Genomic DNA, 27758 nt, shown 5'->3' on the forward strand with positions numbered 1-27758 from the left:
ACATTCTCCTGCTATGAGATACATGTATGCAAGGCCATCTGCTGATATTAGAGTTGATATATGGAAACGCTAGCAACTTAGTTAGCACAGTTAGCACTGTGTCAATGGCTTAGCAGTCCGACACAGTTTACACATTTAAACAGTCTTGTTTGATAAATACACAAATAACAATGCAAACTTACAGGTTGTGTACCTGAATCTTCCCCTGCTCCAAACGGTCCAAACAAACTAGGAATAGCATCGTCCTTCAGTTTCAAATGCTGTGCATATCCGGCCTCAAACTGGGCAATGTTTTGGAAGCTTTCGTCGTGGTTCTTCCGTCCGGTAGGACAAACAGCTCAGATTTCTCCTCACATTTCAGGAAACAGGTCCTTGGCATTGGCATGACTGGATTGATTGTGAACTGAACCAGAGCTTCCAACAGTAAATGTTAGGCTGGCAGAGGGTGCGGCCAGCGCCGCTGGGTGTGGCCATAGCTCTTCGGGATTGGTCCATTTCGTTCCGGGTACCGCATGACATCATGCGGTACCCGGAACTAAATGGAAGACTCAAATGGGCAGTGACGTATCTCCAACGAGGCGTTTTGGGGAGGTATTTTCTGTGTTAGAGTTTTACTCGCTACAGGGTGTACTTTGAGGGTTTTGACTCTGCACACCGTTTACATCAGGGGTATTCAACTAAAATGCAACGAGGTCCAGTTAGAGAAAATCTCCCCATGCAAAGGTCCGGAACATCAAAATGTCTAACTTGCTTTATGAATTAGTGTGATATATATTGAAGTAGCCTTTAGCTTTATCAACGTCTGCATGTAACAACTTTTAAAAATAAAATAGAGAAAATAAATAAAATAGCTTTTGAAAATATGTGTATCTTAAAAGTGCTTAATTTTAGATAAATAAAATAAAGTGTAGCAGCAGCTTGAGTTTCCCTTTTTCTTTGTTAACCGTTTCACATCATGACTTAACAGTTTCAGACGATTATAGAACAATATCAGTCTTTACACATCATAACAATTGAACAGTTATAAAGTTTCTCTTTCTTTCCCTCTTATATTGCAGTCCCTCACTCACTTTTTTTTTAATTCAGTGCGAGAATTGAGCTCGAGCTTGTCCTGCCAGGAGTTTGTAAATCTGGGCTGAAATGGTGTCAGGGCCATACACATGCAGGTGCTCATTGGTTAGCCTCGGTTAGCCTGCCCTGGAACGATATTTAGTTTTAATTTCGATCCTGGTGGACTGATCATATCGGGCTCTGAGACTGCTTATTTTTTGTGACCTCCGTTCTGACTTGAGAGGGAATGTTTGGTCAAACACTTTGTGTTTTGTCTCATAGTGGCGTTTTGGCACTTTTAATGAGCGCCACGGTCTCTGAACAAATGAGACACACTGGTTCTGTGCTCCCAGTGGGCAGGATGAACATGAATGAGTCCGTCCACTCAGGATTACAAGCTCTGTTCTCACTGTCCACTTTCCTCTTCTTGGAGAGCACCATGTGTAATTATGTGTCTCTCCCTGTCTGCCGCTAACACGCCTGTTCACTCTCCTCTCCGCTTCTCTCCCTGTATCGCTAATTATTCTCTTCACTCACTTTCCTCTCCGCTTCTCTCTGCCGCGCTCTCATCTCTTCTTCTGTGTTTCTCTCCCTGTATCGCTCACTTGTCTCTTTCGCCCCCTGTCGGTGGCGGTTAAAATAGAATCGCCCCATCAAAATTGAAATCCCCTATTAATGTATTGATTATAGGTCCGGGTCCGTATAGATCGGCGTCTGGGTCCGGATCCGGACTGCGGTCCGCCTGTTGCCGACCTCTGGTTTACATGCATAAAAACCTTCATAACACACAAGGGGACGGGTAATAACCGGAAAAGCATGACATGGGAGCTTTAACTACGGCAGATATGTCATATTTAATGCAGCCGAAACGTGTATTACAATGCCGTTATGTGATGACTTTCAAAGAGAAAAGCAAGCACACTCGAAATAATGTATTATTTAATTTTTGTATACAGTCTATGGTTGCTACAGAGGATTGTGGGTAATGTAATGTCTTCGGCCATCCAAAACTCATAGAAAACTACTTGTTTCTCAGAATTGAAGGGGAAAACGTGACAAAAGCATTGTACACACACTAAAACCTATCAATGTCGTTTAATTAACAAGGATAATCTGGTGTTTTTGAGTTGATGAGTAGTGGAGATATCACTGTCAAATCAATCGTCAGTAAGGGGAATACTTACTTCCGGGTGTACAATTCTCCGTTATCCAATGGGAATGGACGCTCACATTGCCTTTAACAGCCTCCGACACAAACAAATGCCGTGCTTCCATGAGCGTCAAATCCCGCCGCAGATGGGAATACATTGCAATCAGTTGAAAGCTATTTGCGTCTGTTTATGAAGCTGAAGGAGCCTAGGAGCGTCCCAACTGCACGCCTCGGGAGTCGGGACCCTGACCAAGCGTCGCTCCTGGACGTTTATGGAGTGAGAGTGTGTTGTCAGATTATATAGAACATTTCAGTCAAACTAGTCTAGCCAAAACCAATAATTTGTCATTTTAATAATAATAATAATAATAATAAATGGAATTTATAAAGCGCCTTTCACGGGACCCAAGGTCGCTGTACATGGTGGACAGACAAGACAAAACAGACAATGAGGAGTGAACAAAACAAGACAAAGTAAAATAAAATAAAGGAAGCCAGGGGACCAGGAAAGGACTAGGGTCCGAAGGCCACGGTGAACAGGTGTGTTTTTAGTGAGGATTTGAAGATGTCCAGTGAGGCAGCGTTCCGGATCTCAGGAGGAAGTGCATTCCAGAGGGTGGGGGCCGCAACACTGAACGCCCTGTCACCCACAGTACGAAGGCGAGAGCGGGGGATGGAGAGCAGGCCCGTGTCGGAGGACCGCAGACTCCGAGAAGGGGTGTAGGGATGTAGGAGGTCAGTTAAGTACTGGGGGGCGAGGGTATGGAGGGACTTGTACGTGAGGAGGAGTGTTTTATAGTGAATCCGGGACTTGACCGGCAGCCAGTGGAGGTGGATGAGGGTGGGGGTGATGTGTTGCCATGGCTTAGTGCGGGTGAGAAGCCTGGCGGCAGAGTTCTGGACATATTGGAGCCTGGCCAGGGTTTTGCTGGGAACCCCGGACAGGACTCCATTGCAGTAGTCCAGACGGGATGTGATGAAGGCGTGTATGAGTGTTTCTGCCACTGAGTCAGAGAGTGAGGGGCGGAGTCTGGCAATGTTTTTGAGATGGTAGAAGGCGGATTTGGTAATGGATTTGATATGCGCCTGGAAAGAGAGGGTGGAGTCCAGGATGACTCCCAGGTTGCGGACTTCAGTGGACGGGGAGATGGAGCAGCCGTCAATGGTGAGAAGCAGGTCACCAACCTTCTGGAGCTGCGCCTTGGGAGCCACAATGATGAGCTCAGTTTTGTTGCTGTTTATTTTTAGCAGGTTTGATGACATCCAGTTTTTGATGTCCTGGAGGCAGTTGACAAGGGAAAGAGGTGGGAGCTGTGTGGACGGTTTGGTGCAGAAATAGAGCTGTGTGTCATCGGCATACGAGTGGAAGCTGAGACCATGTTGGCGGATGATTTGACCAAGTGGGAGCATGTAGATGGTGAATAGGAAGGGTCCAAGCACAGAGCCTTGTGGTACACCTTGGTTAACTGGGGCCGGAGGGGAGCTGCAGTCACTGATGGTAACGAAGTGAGTCCTGTTAGAGAGGTAGGACTCGAACCAGGCAAGAGCTGTGTGACTGAGGCCAAGATAGTCTGACAGGCGGCTGAGGAGGATGCTATGGGATATTGTGTCAAAGGCAGCGGAGAGGTCCAGGAGGATGAGAATACTGATGAGGCCAGAATCAGATGCGATTAGGAGGTCATTAGTGATTTTAATGAGGGCAGTCTCAGTACTGTAGATTTTAGTCAAACTTATTTTACAATAAGATTATATCTTGTCCTTATTTGATGAAAAACACAGGTTGAATGATTAAGAATGCAGCTTTGCAGAGAGTATCTGGTCAGGTTTGTGGTGTTTTTACCAGCTGTGTTATGGCCACATTGCTTCAGAGTCCTGCAAGGGTCTGATTTTCAAGACCCGCTCCCGCGACGTGCAATACCGAACCCGCCCCGCTACCCGCACATATTGCCAATTAGTTCCGCAACCCGACCCGAACCCGCATATATATGAGCAGTGAAAACGTGCAAATATTAACACACAGAGTTGCATATTTGTCTCAAAAAGCGTGAGATGTTGGTTATTTTCTCCATCTAGGATGACACCAAAAGCCTCCCAGATGTTGGATTTCGCTCTTGAGGAAGTGTTATTGAAAATGCTGTATTCTCCGCTAGAGAGCTTCACCTCAGCCATTTCGAATGTGGCGCGCTCAGCAGCAGATTGATGCGCTGCAGAGGTTATGATTATGCGCGGTCCCGCGGGGGAGAGGTCTGAGGATTTAAACATTAAACTAAATTATTATTATTTTAATATATTGATGATGATCGCACAATTTGCCGGAATCAACTGCCGGGCTTACGGGTCCACCCGCGGACGCTGACGGCCGAAATCAGTGCCGGGCTTATATGAAGACGACCCGACGGTCGCCTGCCTGGCTACGCCGACATGATGGTCGGACGGCCTGACGATGCAGGGATCTTTATTACGCACGGACACGATGGTCGGTGGCCTGACGATGCAGGGTTTAACATCACCGACACGATGGTCGATGACCTGACGAAGCAGGGTTGAACATAACACAGACACGATGGTCAACACAGACACGGTGGTCGATGGCCTGACGATGCAGGGTTTAACTTCACCGACACGATGGTCGATGACCTGACGATGCAGGGTTAAACATAACGCAGGCACGATGGTCAACAGCCTGACGTCACAGGGTAAACATTAACACAGACACGATGGTCGACGCCTGACGTCACAGGGTTTAACATGAACACAGACCAGAAATCAGTGCCTGCAGAGCAGGGGGACATAGGCCCGTGACTTGAAATACGAACATGTGACTCGAACATTATTCCCCGGGGATACGAGCCCATGAACTCAAGTAGACATGAAATTAAAATCCAGAATCAGATGAGAGACACGTATACATGCTGATGTGCTATGAAACCAGTTATATGCATAAATCCCAGAGTTAAGGGTTGAAGAAATGCCTTGATGGCAGCAGAGGTGGCTGCACCGTCTTGACGGGAGCCCTGACATGCTATTAAGACACCACCACCAGTTATATGCATATTTACCATAGGTAAACTGGAGAGATCTTGGATTGCCAGCACGAGCCGATGTCCGGGCGAAGAGGGAGATGTAGACCACGTAATGCAAGTGAGCTGTTACTTGAGTACAGTGATGCATGAATATCATAACCTGGCTTAACACAAGCCATGTAAGCATGAGCCAAGAATATGAATGAAGTGCAGGATGCACGCATGAAATGACATGCGCTTAGTTAAATACTGAAACGTGACCCATGATATAGGTCTAGCTTAATTAGCAGTTAATGCGCCATGCTGATAAGCTGATTGGGTGATTAAGACTGTCTGCTATCATCTGAGAGAGAATGATGGAGGGACACTAGTGTTAGATCCAACGAGTGTGATAATAAATGTGTAAGCAATGGTGGAAATATGAGCGTGCCGCTATGCGGATGATCTTGTGCAGGCTAGAGTCGCTACTGAAGAGAGTGGGCTCGAGACTGCGAGATTCCCCCCCAAAGCAAAGCATGTGCAGTGCACATCCTTAAGAGGGTTTTTTTTTTTTTAAATGTATAGGTGCATGATAAGATAATAGTGCTGCGCTGAATGTGGGCATGTATCTACCTTACACGATGCGACAAGTCTAACTAGATTTGCCTTACCCTGAACTAAAGATAGCAATAACATATGTCGGAAATTCTCATGAATTTGTTGCAAACTGCCTTCTTGCAGCCTGCACTTGACGCCTTGTTGTTACGTAGAGGTGGGGCGCAGGAGAAGCGGGAGATGGGGTGAAGCTTTGCATGCGAGGATGTAGGGCCCGTTCAGCGTGAAGGCCGGAAGCGCCGGCATTCTGACATGTTCAGCAGGATCCATCGAGAGCTTCGGGAAGAAAAAAAAATAGAGATGCAGGGCTACTCAGCGCCCGGGAGTCAGGCGAACAGCGAAGTAGAGTTTTGACTCCCACCTGATGCCGAACATGTTCCGCTGAGACAGATGAATGGGAATGATTTAAAAGCATAAGGGATGTTAATGGACATAGAGGGGTGATGGTTCAGAACATTTTCCCACCACGTGGTTTCTGGCGCGAGGTAGTTGCAAAGCTGCGGCTGCGCCTGGGGCAAACGGACTTCGGATGAGCATCCTTGCAGAAACTGCATATGTGTAGGGATGTACAGAAAGGGTGAGAGCAAACGTTTTCGTTAAAACTAGAACAAATCTTCTCGTCTTGACTATACTGCGCCTGATGGTTTTGTCTATCATTCCCGGCATACGGCGTGGGGAAGCCTCTAGGCCCGGAGAAAGGCACTGAAGGGCAGAAGGGGGAGAGGTGGCCCTGCGCCTCGCAGCTGTTGCATGTGATGACATGTTGGCCGCTGGTGGCCATCACGAGCAGCTCCGTGTCCAGCACGGACCAGTCCAGGCGGATGTTACAGTGAGCTAAGTGGAGCGCTGCTTTGCTTGAAAAGCTTTTATGGTAGTAGTAGAAAATAGATCTCCCATATTTTAGATATAATTATACTCTTCTCTCGGGGTAAACAGAACAGAGAACATCACGAAAGATGCCGAAAGCAACCAGAAATTGCCCTATGCTGAGGTCTTTGAGGAGCCGGGGGTCTGCAGCCTTAAAGACGGCGGTGATGTTTCCTCCCGTGGCAATTGCTTTATCACACTCCGGGGAAGGCAGAATGAGGCTGACGAGATTAATGTCCTTCCCTTCGAGAATTTTAGATCTGAGCCGTGAGGAAATATTAGCGGCTTGGGAAATGAAAGGCCTACCTGAAGGAGGAGCTGGGAGGGCAGAAGCCAGGGAATGAGAGGGAGCTACTTGAAAATGTGGAGCAACCTGACCCGGCATAAAACCCGGCAGCACAGGGGCAGGAAACACTGCCCTAATCGCAGCTGAAGTTGAAGCTCCGGCAGAGATATTTTCCATGGACTGAAGGCGGGCGTCGATTAATAGCATGGAGCTAGCCAGGGATTGCAGGGAGCTAGCTAAGCTATGATCCATGAGGGGCTGATTAGCGGTGCTCCCGGGCTGGCGAGCCTGGGAAGGGGTTGATTTTTTGGACGGGCGGGCTCCTGGAGGGCTTGACTTCCTTGTCCTTTTACCTCTGCGGCTGCGGCCGCGTCCTCGCCCTGGTCTTTCGGGAGAGCTGACTGAAGCTGCTGGCACAGTCTGGGGAACCCCGCCGGAGACTTGGTCCGAAAGCTCGCGAAGCTGGGAGAGAGGGAGGCCTGGGGCTGAGGAAATGCCCTGCTACCATTGCGTTTTGTCACCTGAAATGACAGCTGACAGAGGGAAGAGCAGATATAAAGGGATTAGCGGGAGCTATGATAGGCTTGTGAGAATGGAGAGAGGAGAGATTGGTTAGCTGGGGAGTGACGCCCCCGATCACTTAATGAGGAAGGAGAGTGTAATGAGGTGACGTGTAATCTGAATGAAGAGCTTGGTCTTCCTGATTGAACTTACGCTGAGCTTCATGAAGCTGCAGCGTCGGAGGCTTCAGTCTCAGGACCGCACTCCTGTGACAGCACTCCCAGGACCCTAGTTGTTTTGCAACATCGCCACCTAGCGAATTGGATGACCGCAAAAGTACAACCAGCGAGTATTGAGTCTCATACACAGCAAGTCTCTTTAGGCATTGTAATGCTTGTTATTAACCATGTAAAAATGCATGAAAATATGTTTTTCTTACAGAAATTAAATTATTATTATTAACAACAATTTGTTGTTAATATGTTTTTGTTTTTTAATAATAAATGTATTTTGTATGTCAGATGTAAAAAGATAGTCTTTTATATTTGTCTTATCAAATTTGACATACAACGTACGTACATATATATATATATATATGATATAATCTATTTATAATTGTAAATGTATATTGTATGTAGACATACATTTAGATTTAGATTTAGTTAAAAGAAAACGAAACTGTTAATTTAGTTTTTGGGAGAAGGTGGGATTAAATATGTGTAAACTCCTTCCCACGCCTTTTCGGATGTGTAATTAGGTAGATCATTTGTTTATATTAGGGCTGTCAAGTTAACGCAAAAAAAAATGAACGCCACTAATTATTTTAACGCGATTAACGCATGTGTATTTTTTGTCCTCGGCCGCCCCGTAGTTTCAGAGCGCATTGAGTTTAAAATACCAGCTGATGCTGACAGCCCCGCTCCTGCCGCCCGCTTGTGGCAGACCACACTTCCACGCTCACCGGCAGGCCCGGACTGGCCATCGGGAGGACCGGGAGGGTGTGTGTATGTGTGGGGCGAGCGAGGCACACCTTACGTGTTGTTGTTGTTAGCATCTGGTGCTAGCTAGCTGCGCTAACGGATATAAGGAGCTGTTTCAATGAAAACAGAGGAGCGACATTTTGCCGACAACTGCGCCGAGCACTTTACTTTATGCAGGTAGCCAGACAGTGGGACATTGTACGAAAAGTCAGCACACTCAGCACGGATAGTGCGCGCAACATGATTGCAGCGTCCAGGCAGCTCCCGTTCGAGCATATATGCCTTGAGCTGCACATAGCTCCAACGATCCATCACAGTGTCTCCACACACACACACACACACACACACACACACACACACACACACACACACACACACACACACACACACACACACACACACACACACACACACACACACACACACACACACACACACACACACACACACACACACACACACACACACACACACACACACACACACACACACACACACACACTGTATTGTATGAGAGAGGTTCCAGGTTGAATTGAGGCGAATATTTGTAATGTTCAGAGGTTGTTTAATATTCATGAGAATATTTGTCATTGTTCAAATGATAATAAACAAACATATAAAGCATATTTGTCCACTCATCTGTTGATAAGAGTATTAAAAACTTGAAAAATATCCCTCTAAGGTACATTTAGAACAGATAAAAATGTTGCGATTAATCGCGATTAACTATGGACAATCATGCGATTAATCGCGATTAAATATTTTAATCGACTGACAGCCCTAGTTTATATATAATTTGTAAGTCAATAATATTTAGTTTATCAATTTGATACTGCTTATGTTTCTACAGTATCATAATTCTCTTGTTTCATTTCATTATTTTTTATTGTATTACACGTTCGAAATAAATCAAATCAAATGTGTCTTTGAAGAGGTGCTAGATTACTCAAAGACAACTGTTAGTGTGTTTATGCACCAGGCTGCAAAAGATAAATATGCAGTTTGACCGAGAGGCATTTCAGTGCAGAATACATTTGTATTTATTGGGCACAATTTCCACACTGTGGATTCTTCACTGGGGTGAGGCGGGGTCTGCTGTTCCCTCAGCCACCAGAAAACAGCTCCAGCTGCAGTACCCTGGGAAGCCCTCTTCGGAGTAAAAACCTTGTAACATTCCTCGCCGTCCACTTCCCCGGTAGCCTGTGTCAACGTCCTTATAAAGGTTGTCGCATTGAAAGCACCTGGAAATTTGGTAGGCCTTACTGAATTCCTGTTTGTGTCCCTCTGTAAAGACATTCCAGTTGACGACACCTGAAGTAGAATGTCATAAGACAATTACATTTCAGACAGAAAAAGAACAAAACCTTCCTTAATTTAGCTGACCTTACTCTTAGTCAATCAACTTCATAATACCAGAATAGGAGAAGGCAGAAGTAAAGACACTTTATAAACTTACTGTCAAGCCAGTTGAAGTGGGCTTCCTTTTGGACTCACGATGTAGTTCAAGTTCTTGCAGGTAAGGGCTAGCGTGCAGATTGCAGGATCACCATCCTCAAGAACGACAAACCTAAGGATCCTGCGGATTATGCCTTCAGGCAGCTGTAGATATAAAACACGATTTAATACGAAATCCTTTCAAGCTAAATATTATTGTAGGTCTCAATTGTTATTGTCTCTACTGTCAAAACTAAAGTAATTGTAAATACATGCCTGCAATATGCCAATGGCCACCTGCTCCTGGGAGATATCCATTCTGGCACTCTGTCGTGGCACTCTGAACACTGGCTGAAGGGTTCCCTCGAGCAAGCTTCTGGCCTCCAGAGTCCAGAAGGCAAACCTTTGGCCATGCCTTTGAAACAATAAGAACAAGATGTAATCTAAAGTATTGCATAGGGAAAGGCTAAGGCATTGGTGCACAATTGACATGCATTAATAATCTCAACAGATATTGCCATCCAGAGTCTTACAGCTCTTGTTACTGATGGTCTACTGATCTGTAGATGGTTAACCTAATATAACTAACAGATTTTCTATTGACATGAGTTTGTTGAGAGATTGTAGATAATCTACAAGTGACCCTCAAAATAAAGTGTTACTGAAATTAAAACACACATATTGTTAACCTGTTAAGCCCGAGAGACCCCGGTACCGGGGCACTGCCGCAACATCTTGCAGGAAACAGTGTCTGAGGGCATGTTCTTTTAATAAAACTATTGTAGTGACCACTATTTACCTAGGGTACATAATCCACGCATGGAACTACAGGTTGGGGGTATTGTTTCCGCCCGGACATATATGTTGACGGTACCTCCGGGGTACCTACAGTGTGTGTGTCCCTTTCACTTTCTCTTACTCTTCTCGGCTCGACCCGACAGCATGTCGATTTCTGCTCCTCAATAAAGCCAGATTTGTACCTCCGATGCACCGCCTCCGACTCCCTTCTCTCGGCACTACACTATGAATGTTTTATATCCATGTAACAGGAAGAAACTCATCTAACTGATCTTTTTTTTTTTTTTCAAAAGAAAACCTACAATGCTAACACTGAGCCTCTGAATTAGCAACGAGCGAAAGATGCTAACACCTTACTGCACCGAAAATCACTCACAAAACCTTATTATTTATCTTTTCACCACATCCAACACATCGTTTCACATCGTGAGGTGACACAGAATCGATTGACACCGACATTACCACTGAATTATACGTATTTGCGACGTTATAAGCAAAAACGGACATCAAAACAGGTGACGCTAGGTAGCTAAAAATGCTAACATTTTTACCTTGGCTCTGTAGTCTCTCCAAAGTGGTCTTCAATGGCATTAAAACGATAAAAACGCTGCTGAAGTTAATCCATAGGTTAATCTAATGTGTCTGTGTCCCTTTGAAATTATTTCTGATAATCCATAAGGATTAAAACTGCTTTTCCGTTTCCAGATGACAAAGCTAGAGATAGGTTCACTCTGATGGAAAATTACATGCGCGAAGCCCCCACCTTTTCTCTTCACAACGTGTGTGTGTGGGGGACTCCCCCTTCGATTCTATTGGCTCTAACGGTCAGAAAGAGGTGTCTGTCACTACCCGATCGGTCCACCTGCCCGATCTGTACTGCGCATGTGCGAGATGGTCCGCCATATTGGACAACTACATACGGCAACTCTAATAGGACACTTGACACAGTGGCTTTTGGCAAAGCAGAAAAATAACTGATAGAGATGAGTTATTGTTATTACAACGTGACTTCACTATTATTTAACAACTCTTTTTATTGGGTTCTTTTATTTGGGGTTAAATACATTGTCAGAATAAGTGAGACATGGATTTAACTTCTGTTAGACAGCTATATGCCATACATTTTTGCATACATTCACAGAAAATATGTATTCAGTATGATAGCTGTCTAACAGAAGTTAAATCCATGTCTCACTTATTCTGACAATGTATTTAACCCCAAATAAAAGAACCCAATAAAAAGAGTTGTTAAATAATAGTGAAGTCATAACAATAACAATAACTCATCTCTATCAGTTATTTTTCTGCTTTGCCAAAAGCCACTGTGTCAAGTGTCCTATTAGAGTTGCCGTATGTAGTTGTCCAATATGGCGGACCATCTCGCACATGCGCAGTACAGATCGGGCAGGTGGACCGATCGGGTAGTGACAGGTGTCAACCATCAAAATCGAGCAAGAGAAGCCATAGATATGGAAAATCCACCCAAATGACCCCAGAAGTGGTTTCTTTTTGCTAAATCTCTCTAAAAAGGTCAAATGTCACTTGTTTTGCATCAATCTTGATACAGTGTACTTATTATATGTTGTACTTTGGATTCCTAAAGCTTTTAGTCTACTAACCCATCATCCAAGAGTGGTTTAGCCTGCACTACAAGTAAAAAATAATTTTTGGACGGACACTATAATTTACAGTTTTTTACTATGTAAAATCTGAATTTTCTTTAAAATAAAAAACATCTATATTGATTCTGACTTTTCTACATCCAACTCACAGGTTTATCATTACTTTGAGAGCAAAGATTATTAATTTAACCCTTTTAGAAGGGAAGATATGGTCATTTGTTCTGGGAATGTCATTTTCGAGCCTGAGACCTGAAAAACAGGCTCAGGGTTTAACAGGTTAAGGGCTTTCATACCCTTGTATTTCAAAACGCTCCATGAGAAGAAGACACCACCACTTCCGAATCAAAGGCATGTCCATCTGAATGAAATGTGAAAGTGACAAAGACAATTGTTGATTCACAATGTCCATAATAAATCATTTTTCTTCAAGATGAACAGTATAATGCAACATAAAAGCAACACTTTAAGTAGGCATTTACTTCTTTGGTAAAAAAAATCATAAACTAACCTCCTGGAATTCAAACCCGGCGCTTGTAACAATGGACAGAGTATACTGGAACAGAGAAGATGGAGAAAAAAGCATTATATTTACAATGTTTACAGAAGCCTGCAAACGTACCAACTGATACCCTACCATAAGCATGACAATCCCGCAGTCATTTCCACAGATCTGGCGTGGCAAGCCCTAAAATCAACAACAAAAAAAGATAACATTAAATACATGACTGATAGATAAAACCCCAAGTCTTCTCCGTCACATGATGATTTTTACATGATGTGCAGAGTATGGGCAATAGTAATTTATCTTTGCAGTAGCTATGGATTTATTATTAATATTTGTTATGCATTGATTATTCACCGCAATATCATGCCCAGTCTTCTCAGTCCAGCTCCCAGGATCAATCTGCTGAGCAAGATTTCTCCAAGACAAAAATAAAAAAATTAACAAAAAGACATTTTGGAATTCATAATGTTAAAGTTATTTGGTACTTGTGCACATACGTCTACAGTAGCTGCCACATGTCTTTGTCAAAATTGCCTTGCAGTACCGGCATGAACAGATCTTTAAAAAGATAACAATTATTTCCTAAAATCAGAGAAAAGCTCACACATCAGAGAAAAGCAATACAAATAATTTCAAACAGATATATGTGACAACCACTGAGACATTAGACAATAGGAACCAAAACATACCAGTACAGGCTATAGGAATGTAGCCAAAATGTAATGTGCCATATGAACGTGGCGAACAGTATGTCTCATCTGTTGACCTAAAAATTGCTCTGTACTCAGCATCACCAAACCCAGACTCGTGCAAGGTGTACTGCGAGTCTAAAAAGATAATCTCTCTCAGGAGTGGCTTCATGATCTATAATATGGTAATGAGTAAAGAGATGCACAAGAGTTTACAAGTCATTAGGACAGGGAGTAGAGTTGTAGTTGACTCTGTTGGAATACACATTAATTAACAGGTAACAGTTGACATTTAAAGGAGTCAAATTATGAAATAGTTGTAATGATATATGGAAAGAATTCAGTAATATGTGTAAGTTCATGAAAATGTTCAAAATCATTACATTTAAAATGATGCAAAAGTTGTGACCAACACTGAGAAATGACTGACATTTATGGTCGGTCTTTGTTTTGTTTACCTGTTACTAACACTACTTAATTACCAGTATTATTATAGACACTAGTATATGTAGTTACAGTCAAATGTCCTTACCACAGAGTACAAAGTGTCCTGGCCCATTTGCATTGGTCCATGCCGGAAAGACTAAGAAGTCTTTCATGTTGATATCCTCCTAACATTAATGAAACAACATCTTGTTATTATGTAAATCTACAATTTTGTGACCGCATACATATTTTGTTATTTTATATAGACTTACCGGAAAGTTGGCAACCATGTTGCTTTGTCTGTTCTTCCATGTAGGAACAATGTACATGTCCTCTATATAAATGTCTTTGCCCTATTGGAAAAAACAACAAATTTGAAAGTAGACTAAAGTATAACAGAATATAGTTACAGCTATTCTGCTTAATTTAGGCTTTAGTCTTTTATATACGTTACATACGTGTTGCCGAGCTGCTTCGTGAATCCATTTCATGCAGGCATTCCCAATCTACAAGACACAATCAAAACTCATCAATGAACAAGCATTAAAGCAAAAAAACTAAAAAAAGATCTTCCTTGTATTAGCAAACTTCTCACTACCGGTACTCACATGAGCATCCATGTTTCTTCCCAACCGCAGGCTCCAGAATTATTCTCGTGTGATACATGTGTGCCCTTCTTTCACAATGATCTCCGACCCAGGCCTTGCCTTGTAATTGAGCTGCAAATAACAGCTATTAGTCAGATAATAGTGTGTGCTATGACAAATAATTAATATTTCTACTAATTAGCTTACCAGTTGGTCCTGGATATGATTCCTGTCTTTTTCCCAGGGCTTCATTGTTGCCGAATAGCTGAGGGCCTCTGTCGGGGGCACGGCGATGGCTTCTGTCAGGGGCACACCGATGGCTTCTGTCGGGGTCCCGCCGATGGCTTCTGTCGGGGGTACTGCATCTGCTGAAACTAAAGTAGAAAAACCCAATACCAGTCATACATATGCCAGTGATGTTTAAGAAAGCTAAACCATCAGGTGAAAGAAGTTCCTAATCCTGATATGCTATGAAATCTACTGTCATACAGAAAAACAAAATTAAGAACATGCCAGGACATGATCACCCCCCCAACGTGACTAATAATATGCTGTATTTATAAAACAATTGCATAGGAAAAAAGTTACCCAACACTGCCTGGTTGTGGATGTTGATTGATATGTCGGTTTGAAAAGTCTTTTTTATTTTGTCCAGTTGCTGTTTGTTTTTGTGAACATTGTGATGGTGGATGATATTCCTCATCAGGAACAGATGGGTTGTTGGTAAAGCCATGTTTAGGAAGTAATTGTTTTTTTTCATCCTTGCAAATAGCTGCTACTTGACTATTTATTTTTCCAGCAAGTTGTGGGACCAGGCCAAGCTTCCGCAGGGCATCGCGGGCATCCTTTGTATTGTCCTCATGGAATCGGTCATACAGAGCATAATGCTCTGCTGAACCGGTTATTGGATGGCATTCAGGGTCCGGGACCAGTTTTTTGCAGTTCAGCCAAGGTAGTGACACCTTCAGTTTTCCCTCTTTCGCTTGTTTGATGTTATCTGGAGTTGGGGCCAGTAACCATGCTTCAAATGGTGTAAAGGGCAACTTTTCTGGTTCTCTGAGATTCATGTGTGTTGCTAGTCCACGTGCAAAGTCATATATGACAATATTTGGCATGTGTTTCCAAGAAAGCAGGATGTCTGTGAAGTCACGTGGGCTTTCCGCTCGAATGTTACATTTAATACTATATACAATGCCGCACGGGCACATAATCACAACCACCTGAGATGAGAAAAAGACAAAGAAAACATATTTTAAAAAGTGTTGGGTTCAGAATTGCACAAGACAGACAACTTCTAAGTTTAACTATTTATTGTAAAGAGAGCAAAAGAGATATATTACTTGGCCAAGGACTCATCACGTCTTTGGGAATCACAGGCAGCAAAGCTGTAATCTGTAACCACCAAATCCGTCAAGAGCCTTGAACCTCGTGCGACAATACATTTTATTACACAGGGCGTTGCCCGTACATTTATGATTGGTCAAGACTAGCTGAAGAGATACCATGGTTTAGACTTGGTTCTCTTTGGTTGGTGCGCAGACTCAGATAGAGTCTCTTGGCAACACGATCCTCCAATCAGCATTCTTTCTCAATGCTGAGAATTGCTAGATTCCTCAGTCGGTCCTCTGCCATGGTTGTGCGCAGGTGATTTTTTATAAGCTTCAAAGTTGAAAAGCTTCGCTCACACCCTGCAGTACTCACTGGCAAAACAATAGCAATCTTACATAAGCGAAACAGTTCGAAGAAAACCTCTCGAAAAGGTTCCAAGAACTTCACAAACTCAGTCAGACTGGACGGGTTTACTTTGCCATTTGTTCTGTTTCTTTCCAGAAGTCTTTTTGCCTGGTGTATCTCAGTTTTCAAGTCTTGCCAGTCAGAGCCATATGCCTCAGCCACCAACAAAACAAATTATTCCTTTAAGAAACCATTGCTTGACGGGTTTAAAGCTTGTATACCCCTCATTATGTTGCTGCTAAACTTTGAAAAGCGCCTGTCCATCTCTCTGATCATTGAGTCAACGACGGGAGTGAATATACCTATTCTGAAAGAATCTTTGCTGTCAATATGTGTTCTCTGTCCGACTGTAGATGTTACAAGACTATCATGTAGTCTGCTAGATGTGTGTCTGGTTCTTTTTGATTTGGCAATGGTAGAAATGTTGCAGTCATTGCATGTTTTAATGACTGTATTCCACAGCTCATTAAAGCTCTCTTCTTTGCGATATTCTTCAAAGGTCTGTCTGAGGGTTTCAGTAAGGTCAGTTGCTTTGGTAAGGTCAATATTAGGTGACTGGAGCATCTCAGATAAAAACTTTGCTTCACCTAGCACTTTTCTGAAGACAGCTAGGAGACCTATGAAATTAAGGTCAATTTGAGAACGTAGCCCTCTTGCGTCTACAGCTCTCTGTGGATTGGCCTCATCTGAAATGTCATCCAGCACTCTTATGACTGCAGTCAGCCTGTCCATGCGGTTTCTACATGCAGCATAGCGACAGGCCCATCTAGTGTCACTAAGTCTTGGTAGTTCCCGTGGGGCCCCAGTGAACATTTCTTTCTGGACATCCATCCACTTATTGTGAACATATGAGCCTGACATGAATGTATACAGTCTTTCCAGCAACATGAAAAAACATGCAGCTTCTGGGACACTCTTCACACAGTCAACAATGACAAGATTCAAACAATGTGCGTTGCAGTGAACATAAAATGCATATTTGGCCACTTCCTTAACCCTTTTGCACACCAGAGCACTTGCCACTCATGACTGCAGCCCCATCATAGCCTTGGCCCACCAGGTTCTCTTTGTATTCCAGCCCATACTTCTCAAGACAGGAAATTATTTTCTTTGTCAAACTGGCTGCATCCAAGTGCTCTGCTTTTTGGTACTCAAGGAAGCTCTCCTGAACCACACCATTATAATAATAGCGTACGACCAGAGACAGCTGCTCAATTTTTTTCATATCTTTAGTCTCATCTGCTAAAAAAGAAAAGTGTTCACTTTCTTTAACCTCTTTTATAATGTCCTCTCTTACCATTTCTGCTAAGCATTCTAACATTTCGTTTTGAGTGCCTTTGCTGGTGTACTTTGCATTCCTGGGACCCTGTGACAATCATCTTTTAACTAAGGGATCATGTTTACTTACAACATCTAAAATCTCAAGGCAATTTCCCTTGTTTTTGGAAGTTTCAGACTCATCATGGCCACGTTGGGAAATGTTTTGAGTAGCTGTCAAAAGTAAAATCTCGGCCAAAGTTTTTATGTATTTTTGATTTTCGGTTACTTGTTTTTGATTTTCATCTCCCATCATTCCAAGAATAGTTGTATTTCTCCCGGCCATGCTTTTGTATTCTGTCCATGCAATCATGGCATTTACATGTGTGTCTGATCTGGCATGTACACTGAACCCACTATCTTTGGAAGTGGCCTTCTTCCAGTTTATATAGCCATGTTCTGCTGTGAAAACACTTGCTTTTGCAGAAGCAAAATGTTTGCATGCAAAACAGTATGCTGCATCTTGAGAGAGGGAATACCAGAGGTGGGAGTAAGTCCTACATGTGCAAGTCATGAGCAAGTCTTGACCTACAAGTATCAAGCAAGTCCCAAGTCACTATGGTGAGTCAAGCAAGTCAAGTCATTGCTCAGGTCAAGCAAGTCAAGTCAAGTCATACGAAATTCTGATGAATAAGCCCAGTTTCCGCATTTAAATCAGTTAAAAGACAGTGGTTATGAAAATGGATTTAACCCACACTATGATCTTCATTACATACACAGTTAAAAATTTGAAATCTAATTTAGACCGATGGCAATCATATTAGATTCATATTAACCCTAGAACTGCAGACAATATAGCTAGGACTCAATCAAAAAGTCTGTTCAAAAAGGCAGAATTCCAGGTAAGAAAATCATATATGGCATTTGCCATTACACATATTTAATTTAAATGTCTGTTAACACTAGAACCGCCAACAGCGTCAGCACCTACATAGATATCATTTTCAAATCATTGAATTTGTTCCTCTTCATAATTTCCTTATAAACTAAGTAGGACGATTTAAAACTCACTTAATTGGGTTAATTTAGAAATTGCTTCAGTTTATCATCATAACAGATCAAAATGTTCAGATTCATTTTCACAATAAATCAAGGAATGATGCACTTCTACAAACAAAAACAACATAATTAAAAGATTTAAACAAACTACTAAAAGTAGATGAACTACATTATTCAACAGTTTACAGTAACTTCTGATAATAACACAGGGGAAATAAACGAGGCATCTCTTTTCCTCTCTCTCTCTCCCTCTCCTGACAGCCCGTCAGTATCAGGGTTAGTCAAAATGAATCCCTTGGCGGTTCTAGTATTAATTTACCGTTTTGTCTTCTCTTTGCAATGCTTAATCGATTTGAAACCAAGTTTAACGTAGCTTAAACTTAACGTTAGCTTTCTAGCTAACACAACACATTCACGCACCTTTCTCTGTGGGTTTTTTTGTAGTGACGAATGAAGTTGGATGTTGTGGTGGTCGTGTCACTGATCTTTATGCTGCAGACCCTGCATACCGCTGTTCTGTTCTTATTAGCGTCATCGACAACATAATCCTTGAATCCAAACTTCACTATTTTTGGAGTAACGCTATGTAACGTAATGCCATGTTAACTGACACTCCTGCCGTCTAGTGGGTTGCCTGGGTTGCCAGGTTTGCGCGCATGGCGCTATAATCACCCAATCACGTTTTTCGAAAAAACTAAACGTAATATCTAACTACAAAAACAAACGCAAATATTTAATTTTAAACAGTCAAGTCCTTTCAAGTCATCTGTCTCAAGCTTAAGTCAAGTCTCAAGTCATGAATACCAAGTCAAAGTCAAGTCAAGTCTTTTATCAATGTTAGTCAAGCAAGTCTCAAGTAAAAAAATATGCGACTCGAGTCTGACTCGAGTCAAGTCATGTGACTCGAGTCCCCACCTCTAGGGAATACTCAAGCCATGGCCAATAACTGTACCATTCCTTGTGAAAGCTTCTCTTTGCTGTTCCATGTAGTGTTTTGGGAAATGTCTTAAGATTGGGCTGCACAGCTGCATCACCTTTGCATTTTGATATATCTAAAAGAAAGATATAGAATTGGTCAATATAATTATCTAATGCAGGCGTAAAGTTGTTCTCTATCATAGCATTTGTTTTATATCTTTGGTTTGATCATAATCACTAATATAATAAGATGCATTTGTAAATCTTTACGCAAGTAATCCTATATAACACATAAAACAGAAAGTAGGAATTAACATGTTATTTTACATTATGTTCTATGTGGTCCAGCTAGAGTGGTAAGTGCCTCCCTGCCATCTGCCTCAGCCTCCTTCTCACTTCCTGCCTCTGTCCCTCTTTCTGAGTCTGAACCCTCTTCTTCATTTCTCACATCCACTTCCTCTCTATCTCCTTCTGTGGCCTTCTCATGTTCTGACCCTCCTGGCCTCTCCACTGTACTCTCCTCTCCTTTTTCATTTCCCTCTCTCTTGTCCTCATTTTCAGTTCTCTGACTTTTTGTGTTAAAAAAATAAGTGATATTCCCTTTTCTTTTCATTTTTATTCCAACAACTCCAGGCCTGCAAAAGTCAAGATGTGAAGCACTGGTTAAAATCCTCGTAATGCATACACTGTCTGGCCATTTAGAAATTCAAAAAACTTAAATTAAATCAGAAAAGTAAAAATTATTAAAGCATTTGTGTTCAAAATATTTACTAGTTTGACGGTACACCTCTATTTACAGTCTATGCGGTAAACATTTGCGATGTTTTGCATTTGCTAGCTAGCTAGCACTGTCACTGTGTAATGTGTTGTTGGCTAACGAAACGGCCTGAAAAGGAGACCGTCAGTTTTGAATAGTGTGTATTAAACTCTTTGTGTCTTTACTTACAATAATACAAGCTTACAATACAAGGACAAAATGGTCCGAGGGGTAGGCTACGTAACGGTCTTCACCTCCAGATGCTGGAGACAGCTCAGTCGCTGCTCTCTCTCTCTGCAGCTGTGTCACCCGGAGTCTGTGTGTACGCTGTGTGTACGCTGTGCTACGCTGCGCGCGCATGATGCAGGACCGTACCAAATGTTTTACGGGGTTTAGGTTACTCTTAAAATTAAAATAGGTAAATTAATTGCTTGTTATAATGATTTGAGAAGGTTGTTGTGGACATAGTGGTCTTTCGATTTACTAATAACAGTTTTAAGAACCAAAAAGTTAGGGGGGCAGCTGGAGGGGCAAAGCTCTTTAGTGGGGGGGAAGCTGCCCCCCCTTTCCCCCCCGTAGATCCGCCCCTGGTCCTGTGTTAAATTTCCATTTTAGTCATATTTAGTCACCTTCATCCTGTTTTTATTTAGTCAAGTTTTAGTCCACTAAAAGTCTGAGCATTTTAGTCTTATTTTAGTCGACTAAAACAGTAACTATTTTAGTCAAGATTTAGTCGACTAAAAGTCTGAGCATTTTAGTCTTATTTTAGTCAAAGAAAACTAATTATTTTAGTCTACTTTTTGTCAATGAAAACTGTTGAGTCTTTTTTAGTCATCAGATTATATAGAACATTTCAGTCAAACTAGTCTAGCCAAAACCAATAATTTGTAATTTTAGTCCAATTTATTTCACAATAAGATTATATCTTGTCCTTATTTGATGAAAAACACAGGTTGAATGATTAAAAATGCAGCTTTGCAGAGATTATCTGGTCAGGTTTGTGGTGTTTTTACCAGCTGTGTTATGGCCACATTGCTTCCCTTCTGATAAAACAATGCATTCGCTTTTTTTCTCCGCCTCATTGTAGCTAAAATGGGCCCAAATATCACATTGTTTCTTTCTCCCAAGCAGTGGTGGCTTTAGACTTTTTCGTTGTCAGTCATTTTGATGGACAGGATCGTAACATTTCCGTCATAATCCATTATTACCCGTCGAGTACACAACTTATCACTCACTCGCGCTGATCGGGGGGTATTCGGTTAACGCGAGTGCGACCACTGCTCCCAAGCCCTGTTGTTGCCATTTTATTTTCTGTTAAATAAGGTTAGTTAGACCATGAGTTAGACCCGAGTCTTCCTGACAGTTCATATTGTGCCGCTGCCCGGTGTAATTCAAATGTACCGCCGCGCGCAGCACAGACACACAGCTGCTGCCCAGCCGCAGCACCGGAAATGGAACTGCTGGGAGAAAAACTGACTATCAGAGATGTAACGTTATCTTTGATAATATTTCGTCTCCTCATTTTTCGTCAACGAAAGTAAAGAGAGATTTTGGCATAGTTTTTATTTAGTAAACTACATTTTCGTCTCGTCACTTTTCGTCAACGATATTGCATGATGATTTTGTTACAGTTATTGTTTACTGCTGTCGGTGCCGTCTCGTCATCGTCTCGTTTTAGTCATGGAAAAAAAGGTCGTTGACGAACATATTTCGTCATAGTTTTAGTCAACGAAATTAACACTAACTGGTAGGCTACTTGGCATAATTTTTAGATAGCCAAACAGCGAGGAAATCAATAGATCAATGTTTATGTTCCAAGTCATTCTACAATATTGCACAGCAAGTTGTAGTTTCTGAGTTTGGAAGGCGAGTTGAAGAGTTTTATAGCCTGAGGAGAGCAGCTGCTCTGCAGTCTGGACAACAATGGATACTTCTGCATCGCTTGCTAGATGGCAGCGGGGTGAACAGGTTGTTTCTGGGGGTTAAATTGTCTCTATATATCCTTTGGGTTCTGTGCACCAATGACGTTAAGAATGGTTTTAATCACCCAATGCAGAGCTTTCCTGTCATGGTCCGTGCACAAGCCATCCAATGTGCAACTTTCTCATACCTGACGTGTCGCTTGTTGGCACAGGGACCTGTTTTAAGGTGCTTCTTTCATTAACAACCAACTCAACATCTGGTGTATAGCTGGGCTCGTGTGAAGAGCTAATTTGATTTAGTATAGGTCAGTGTGTCAAAGCAGATATGTTACTGCAGAGGTAGACCCATGGAGCACTGCAACAACGATTTTCTGTCTTCACAGAGAGTTTGTTTAGTTGGTCTTTAACCTGATGATTTATAGACACTTTAAAAATCTGGAGGATGTGTACACAGAAGTTAAACACTTGCCAAGAAAATGTAACAGACCATGTGAGAACCAGCAGCCTAGATATATTTAGTTTCTGAAAGTTTCTTTACGCTATTTGCGTCATGAGACAAATGTCTGTCTCATGACAGAACAAAGTCATAATATCTCTTACAACAAGTAATAAGATAACAAAGGTCATGTAATTGCAAAGCTCATACAGATACCAATTAGCAGAAATACAAATTAAGGACTTTAGGGCTATATCTATACACGCACTTACACAAATTCACATCCTTTCAGTCAACAACAGCAAAGAGCCTAGCAAACGATATTCGAAAGCATGTAGATTATTTTACTGCATAAGATCAACCAATTTCCGTTTTGTTTTGATTTCTGTATATGTAGCCTACTGTAAAGTATACATTATTCATCCATAAGGGACAAAACTAAATATATATAAGAATAATTTAGATAAAACACAACGCTACTGAAAAATAATATACACACTAGCCAGATTATCAACCTATTACTTAAATTACACTTAATGAATCTAAAACTGACATTTGCTTGCAGTAAATAGCAAGATGTTGTTTGTTGAGTAATATAATTTTCTTTTTGATGGCATAAATAATTGCATGATGGATATTTTTGTGCAATTTTACCGGATTAGTTCCAATTTGTGACGGATAGCGGAGCCGTGTAGACCCAAATCCATAACATGAAAACAGAAATATGCCTTTATTTCAAATAAGGCAAGGCTATGCAAGACAAGGCACGCCAAGGCAAGGAAAAACCTAACATAACTATCGACAGGGACAGCATACAAGGCTCTGACGAAGACTAAAAGAATACAAGGACTTAAATGCAAGCAAAGATAATCACATATATAGACAAGACAAAGCTGGAGAGGGCAGGCAAAAACACAAGGGCAGCAAGTATAAAAATCAGGGTTGGGCCGACAATCACACAGGTGCAAAAACACAATGAAAGGAAGTAAAAACGGACATAACACAGGGTTACAAATATTTTTCAAAACAAAACAGAAAAACGCACAACGCACAACTTTTGTTGTCTTTACGGGCGTATTCACATTAAGATATGAATTGTTTCTTGAGATATAATCCATAACATAATATTGATGGAAATGGTGAAAATATCACTTTTCACATTAGCAGGGTGTCCAGACCCTCAGCTAGTCAAATACTTTGCTAGTAAATGTAGTAGGTGGCGCTCTTTGCAAACTACAAAGTTATATTTACAGATTATCACAATGACTTTTAAAGCCATTTTAATATTTTGGGAGAAACACCACAGTTTTAACTTTTGAAATTAGACAATTTGAAAGGCCAGTGCTTTGTCTTTGATGTGGTATTGAAAAATAGAAGAAAAAGTCTAAGCTGCTGTGTGTTTCCTCTTCAAGGCAACACTCAGAAGGATTGTGTTCACAGTGAGGGCAACATTATAGAGACTTTTGTGATCTGAGAGAGCCTGGTTCACTCACACAGACATCAAGCATAAAGGCAGAGAAGCACTCTATGCACTCTGTGGATCCTGCTCTGGTTTCAAAATTATTATTCATTCAAATGGAAAACTTTGTAAGTTCAAAAATAACAAAAGTGATTTTCTCTCAATGTTTGACTACGCTAAAGGACTACTAAAACATAAAGGCTTTACAGGTCTGCAGTGTGATGGCTATCACCATAGAAGTGTTTGGTGATGGTATAAAGGAATTTCAAAGTCGAGTGTCAGTAAACTGAAAAATGCAACAAAAACCTTTTTATTCTTTATTTTTCAGGTGAAAACAACGACAAAAATGTTTTTGATATGCTATGTTTCAGGTGAAAAAAACATTGACAATAAAAATGCCATAAATATATGCTAATGTTAGAATTATGTGACCATATCCGATTGAAACAGTCCTCCCTAAGAAATAAGAAGATACAAAAAAAAGAAGTATCACACGGTCATTACAAAAATATATGAAACACAATATTTATTTTTCCTAAAAACACATAAATAGGTGTAAACCAAAATGAACAAATACAAGGCTACAGACTCAAGATTCAAGTACAGCTTAATATTTGTTTGTTTAGAGGTGTGTGTTGAAATCATCTATATTATATGATCATGTGTTGTAAGCCATGCTCTTGAGTTTCATCCTTTAGTTTATCTAAAGAGACCTTTGTACCATGAATGTCCAGCGTGTTATTTAGCATAGGTTCTTGTAACATGTGATTGTAAAAGGTCCAACGGTATAGTGCTGTGTAAACTAAAAAGAAGTGTATAACACCTGTGAGATTCTGTTATTCTTTAGACAGACACATATACTCTTGGCGCACTTGACGCAAGTATTCTGGCTCTTATACTGTTGAACAACAATATAATAATTCCTTCAATCAGCAGTTTGTCTGTGTTTCTATTTTGTTATAAACGTGGTTATGTCTTGAGTGTCTAAGGTTTCGGATCCACAACATTTGATCTAAAATGGGGGACTGATTTGTCCACCTGATATCCACAGGCACAGCATTCTAAAGCCTGGAGGCTCTAACTGGGAATGAACGCATCCATGCGGCGAGATTCCGGTTCACATCAGGACAGGTGTTGGAACTCCTGCTGCTTCACTGTTAGTTTCTTCTCTAAGTACCTTAGAGCCTGGTCTCCATAATTACACAGTCTATCCCTCTCTCTAATCCAACAAAAAGTTGAGAAAGCATATTTAATGGAAGTGAGGGAGAGTTGCTACTGTTGCTAATTGGATTGGAGCTGGCTCGGCGGCACAATGAGAGCAAATGAGAGAGAACAGGCAGATTCTCTTTGGCTGAGACTACAGGTATTATTAAGCACTGATGGAGAGGTAATTCACTCAGATCAAATAGATGTTGCACTTTTTTTCAAATCTATAGACTGTACTGTAAGGGGGGGCACTGTGGTTTGCTCTGAAGCCTCACAGCAAGGAGGGTCTAGGATCGAACTCCAGTCGGCTGGGTTCTGTCTGTGTTGCTATACTCTGTGCATCTAGATTTTACAATCAACGTCAGTGCTAAAATGTCCGTCGTGCTCATGTCCATCAGTTCCATAAGTCCACATGCCAAAGCTACAATAAATTGGATGAATCGAGCATACAAAGATATATTTAGTTGGGGCTAATTAGTCTTTCTATATATACACTTCAGTGTTCTTTCACTCGTTTGCCCAAGGAAGAAAGCTTGTATAAATTACAGGTAAATAATGAATTAACCAACATCTCTTTCATTTGTTTTCTTTCCTCTCCTTATTTGCATCTTTACTCTTAGTTTTATTTATTTAATCAATTATTTCTACCTGTGCTTTTCCTCCTGTCTTCCCTTTTTGGTGTTCAGCCTTAGTTTCTTTGTTTCTGTATTCAACTGACCTTGTTACAGAAACGGTGGATAAAATATCTAAGAACAAATAACAAAGATGGCTTGAGTCCCAAAAATCAATTTGAAAAAAACTAAAATCGGACATTTATACAGTTGGGAAAATATAAAATATGGAAAAGTAATTAACTATAACATATCATCATATCCCACTCAAGTATTAACAATAACTTATATTATTAAATAACTTCACCCATGCTCCTGGTACACATGTTTGTTACGACTGGGGCACACACAAAAATGATAGGACCCAAATGCACGACTCCAGACAAAAGATGATTCAAAAAAGGATTTACTTGTGGTGATATCAGTGGCGTTTTTATATGTACAAAAGTGGTGGGGCACAAGAAACGTAGATGTCTATATATAAGCTTCTGCAGTGACGTGCAGTGAGGTTCATGGCTGGTGAGGCACTGGCACTGACTCTTCAGGTTTACAAATATTATATTTTGACCTAAACCAAAATATAATATTATTTTCAAAAGCTTTTTTTGTCTGATGCTTCGATTAATTTTAAACAGACAGTTCAACAAAAGGATACCCAAAAAATGTAATTTTATCATTTAAATATTGAATTGTTCTCTCTTAGTAAGATCCCATTTTCAATCAAATTGCGGTCTTACCTTGACTTGAAGATGAAGTCCATTTGCCTATCCTTCTGGACAAAAATGTCTATAACTTTTTTGTAAAAGTCCTCCTTATGTTCTTGTAGTTTCAAAAGTCTATCATAAATCTAATCCATAGATTTATGATAAAAAAATTATAAAAGTAGGGTAGACATGTGGATGTTATCTGGCTGATCAAAACGTGCATTTATCTAACAGGTACGTTTCCCACAGATCTTATTTCCAGCTATTTTCTAAAATCCTCTGGAGAAATCTCATTGCTTTTTTGTCGAGGGAAGCCATGCGCAGCTTACTTCCTGGTTTTAGGACGCGTCACTGCAGCTCTCTCGTCTCCTCTTCACACACCACACTTTTCGCGGCACACGTACTTACAGCCAATCAGCTCTGAATGATTTGAGATGACGTATGGTGGGGATGGTAGCTCCATGCCCCTCTGGTCATTATTTTTTTGCCACACACATTTCATTACAAAATACTCTGAGCATGCGCAGTGTAGTTTTTACAGTCACCGTTGACTTCACAGCGAGAGGGAGGGGCATAATCAGGTTTTGTCCCACATGGCTCTAAACAGCTCAATAGGCACACACTGTGACTGTAGACACACTAATTAGAAGAACACATACTAAAACAGCAATGTACAGACGAATCAGATGATTAAACATGATCTTAAAATATATTTTATATATTTTTTTATTTATTTTTTTGCATTTTTGTAATCATTATTTGTAATACTTTCTGCTGACACTAGGTGGGGCTGTGCCCCACCTGCCCCTAATGACCAGTCGCCACTGGGTGATATTACAATATAATACAAAAACGCTCAAAAGACTTCTCAAAAGCTAACCTAAATTCACTGTAGCACAGAACACAACTGGCTGACAGGCATCACAAGAATCAAAACGATCTGGCACTTGGCACAGAGAAAACAGGGAATAAATACACATACAAGGGACTCCACAGGTGCAAACAATAAGGGCGGGGCAGGTAATCAGGTCAATTGGCACACCTGACCAGGTAGGAGTCAAACTACCTGAAATTAGAGAAGGATCTCACAAAGTAAAACAGGAAATGACAGACAACAAAAAAGGGTTGGCAGACGCGGACTTGACAATATGAACTAAACAGAGAAATAATACTAACAAATCTG

At 41.3% G+C, this 27758-nt stretch overlaps 1 pseudogene; it reads right to left on the minus strand.

Annotated features, from left to right (window-relative positions):
- Positions 1-14017: 14017 nt before the first annotated feature.
- On the minus strand, positions 14018-15245 carry LOC117479643 (annotated as a pseudogene).
- Between the last annotated feature and the right edge of the window lie 12513 nt (positions 15246-27758).

Source organism: Trematomus bernacchii, unplaced genomic scaffold (genome assembly GCF_902827165.1).
Source record: "Trematomus bernacchii unplaced genomic scaffold, fTreBer1.1, whole genome shotgun sequence".
In the NCBI taxonomy this organism is placed as follows: Eukaryota; Metazoa; Chordata; class Actinopteri; order Perciformes; family Nototheniidae; genus Trematomus; species Trematomus bernacchii.